At 41.7% G+C, this 3341-nt stretch overlaps 1 non-coding gene across 1 annotated transcript; it reads left to right on the top strand.

Moving 5' to 3' along the window:
• Positions 1-2114: 2114 nt before the first annotated feature.
• On the top strand, positions 2115-2220 carry LOC113182262 (U6 spliceosomal RNA). Its single transcript, XR_003300705.1, has one exon. It is a non-coding gene; the product is annotated as a U6 spliceosomal RNA (small nuclear RNA).
• Positions 2221-3341: the final 1121 nt, after the last annotated feature.

The following is a 3341-nucleotide window of genomic DNA, read 5'->3' as shown; positions in this document are numbered from 1 at the left end:
TCCCTTCACCCACCCTCCCCTACCCCCTTTTCAACCTCTATTAATTACTATTTTACATTCAGATTGACTTTTCTGGCTGGCTCTTGCTTTCATTCCTCCTGTTCTTCTATCAAGCTTTCCTCACCTGGTCCTTCAAGTGTCTCTCAGGTATCAGCTGGTTAAACACTTTCAGGAGCGTCGCCTTCCTGGTTTTAGTTCTCTTCCTATCCCACTTAGACCCCATGGCCTAGGACTTAACCTTGTTTTTTTGTGAGGGTATAGAATCTACCCTACCTCATTCAGTAATCAGTCTTGTCTTTTTGTACAGAGCAAATGAATTCTGTCAAAGCTGTCCATCTCTTTCTGGAAACATATGCACATACACCAGGCGTACAGTTAGGCACATGATGTTTTTTGGAACTTCTGGGGGCATCTTCATGAATCCATGATAAAGACTGTGTTTTTTTATTTGGGTACCAGGGATTGAACTCAGGGGCACTGGACCACTGAACCACATCCCCAGCCCTATTTTATATTTTATTTATAGACAGGGTCTCACTGACTTGCTTAGTGCCTCACCATTGCTGAGGCTGGCTTTGAACTCATGATCCTCCTGCCTCAGCCTCCTGAGCAGCTGGGATTTCAGGCATGTGCCACTTGTAATTGCCTGTTTAATTATAAATAAGCCACCAGGGGGAATCTTTTCTCCTTGAGGGCAGGGAAGAGATTTTTCTCAACTTCCAATCTACTACAACATGGCTTCCCATATTCTTGATCTACTCTTCAGAAGGACCAAAGTGCCCCAAAGGTTACCCAGAGGCCAAGTCCTGAACATGATCTCATTTTACTTGACTACCCAGCAGCATTTGTATTATTGCTCACTCTTTTCTTGGTTTTCATGCCTCAGGTTCATTTTCTTGGCTTTCACGACACCCTCCTTTTTCTGCTAGCTCCTGGCCTCTTCCACCCCTTCTTTCCTGGCTTATACCCTTGAAGGCTCATCTTGCTAAGGGTTCTACTTCTAGTTCCTCTTTCCTCAAACTCCACATCCTCTTTCTAAGAAACTGTATCTCCTCTCACGGTTTCTACCACTATGTGTACACTGATGATATCCAAGTGGTGTCCCAGCCCTGATCTCCTTCCTTTACATCCCCTATCTTTCTCGGTATCTGCCTGTCAGAGGGCTCTAGTTTTCTTGGTGATCTTGTGCTTGGTGTATCCACCAGGGGGAGAAGAGTGACTCTTCACTTCAGATGTGTTCATTCATGGGGTTCCTGTCCTCTGGCTTCACACTTCTCACCTCTCTGCTCCCTCTCCACTTTGGAGAGGAGAAACTCCCTCATTGGTGAGCTGCTCTTGGAGAGCTTGTGCTCTTGACCTGCTCATGGTAAGATCTTGCAACTACATGGGAGCCTAAGAGTAACCAGTCCTCCCAGAGTGGGGAGGACCAGCCACAGTCTCATTCAGGGGCTCAGCCTGAAGGTGGACACTATGTTCTATAATATCAACCTTGTTTGAAATAATGGGGGCATTTTGATCTCATATTTGCTTCACGATTTTGCTTTATTTCTTTAGCGATTCAGAACTCCAGGCACATATTTGGCTTGAGAGTAGGAGAAGGGTGGGGAGTACTTTCAAGAGCTAATATTATCCTAAACTGAATCCATCATGTTCTCATGCATTTTTCTTCAGTATTTGCCTCTCTGGTTTCTTTCACCTGTCTCAAAGCCAGATCTCTTATTTTCTCTCATTGGTCTTTCTAGAATATAGTTACCTGCAAGAAAAGTTTTCTTAACACCTTTAATCTGTGTTAATGGAGGAATCGAGAGATTTCACACCAGTTTTCCCATTTTGTAACAGGAGTATAAAGGGACTCATGGTTTTTATTTATTTTTTTTTACATTTATGGAGGGAAGAAAAGAAAGACTTCTTGGTCATGACTGTGACCTGGGATTAACTGAACAAAATAAAATGTCTCTAGATACTGTCAGGCAACCCAAAGGAAGCCAAAAAGAGAGCTCTTAGTCTCATGAAGTTTATTATTTAAATAGGAGGACTGCATGAACCAGAGAGACACACAACCACAAACAATACTAAAATATTAAGATAAATAGGGGAGTAAGATAAATAGGGGGGTGCTTACTTCTGCAGCACATATACTAAAATTAGAATGATACAGAGATTAGCATGGCCCCCCTGCACAAGGAAGACATGCAAATTCGTAAAGCGTTCCATATTTTAATGCTAAGCAAAGTAAGTCAATCCCAAAACTCCATAGGCCAAATGTTTTCTCTGATAAGTTGATGCTAATTTATATTGGTGGGTGGGGGGGGGCAGGTGAGTTGGGGAGAGATGAGTGGAGGAACTTTGTATGAGCAAAGGGGAGGGGGGAAGGGGCATGGGGGTAGGAAAGATGGTGGAATGAGACAGACAAGACATCATTATCCTAGGTACAGGTATGATGGCACAAATGGTGTGACCCTACTTTGGGTACAACTAGAGAAGTAAAAAATTGTGCTTCATTTGTGTACAGTGAATCGAAAAACATTCTGCCGTTGTGTATAACTGATTAGAACAAATAAATACATTAAAAATAAATTAAAAAGACAAATAGGGGAACTACAGGAATATTTTTTTTTTTTTGGTACTGGGGATTGAACTCAGGGATGCTTAACCACTGAGCTACATCTCCAGCCCCCACTCCTTTTTTTTTAAATTTTATTTAAAGACAGGGTCTTGCTGAGTTGCTTAGGGCCTTGCTAAGTTGTTGAGGTTGGCTTTGAACTCCTGCCTCTGTCTCCCGTGCTGCTAGGATCCTAGGTGTGCACCACCATGCCTGACTACAGGACTGATTTCAAATGAAAGTGCTGGCATGACTGGATGAGGTAGGGAGGTAGAACACTATCTTCCAGCCATTAACCACTATTACCATCATTTATGGAGATAATATTTTGTTGGAGTAGGTCAGGAACCCGAACTCTTAAGTCCAAATAAATTGCCTTGTACCCCAAGATCTCTTAGTTTGAACCCTTCCTTTTTTCTGCCCATCTCTAGATAGACTGATTGACTCATTGTATAAATATGTACCTCTTTTTGTTATTTTTTTCCCCAAACTTTATATATATCCTGATCCCACTCCAGCAGGTATAAACTCAGTCCACAAGCAACAAGAATGAGCACATTAAATGTTTTTCTTTAAGTAATAATAAATCTATTGGGCTGGGATTGTGGCTCAGTGGTAGAGTGTTCTAGTACGTATGAGGCCCTGAGTTTGATCCTCAGCACCACATAAAAGTAAATAAGTAAAATAATGGTATTGTGTCCAACTACAACTATAAAATAAATAATAATAATAATAATAA

Source organism: Urocitellus parryii, chromosome 13, assembly GCF_045843805.1.
Source record: "Urocitellus parryii isolate mUroPar1 chromosome 13, mUroPar1.hap1, whole genome shotgun sequence".
Lineage (NCBI taxonomy): Eukaryota > Metazoa > Chordata > Mammalia > Rodentia > Sciuridae > Urocitellus > Urocitellus parryii.
Note: the sequence above shows the minus strand (reverse complement) of the source record. Positions and strands in the feature narration are given on the sequence as shown.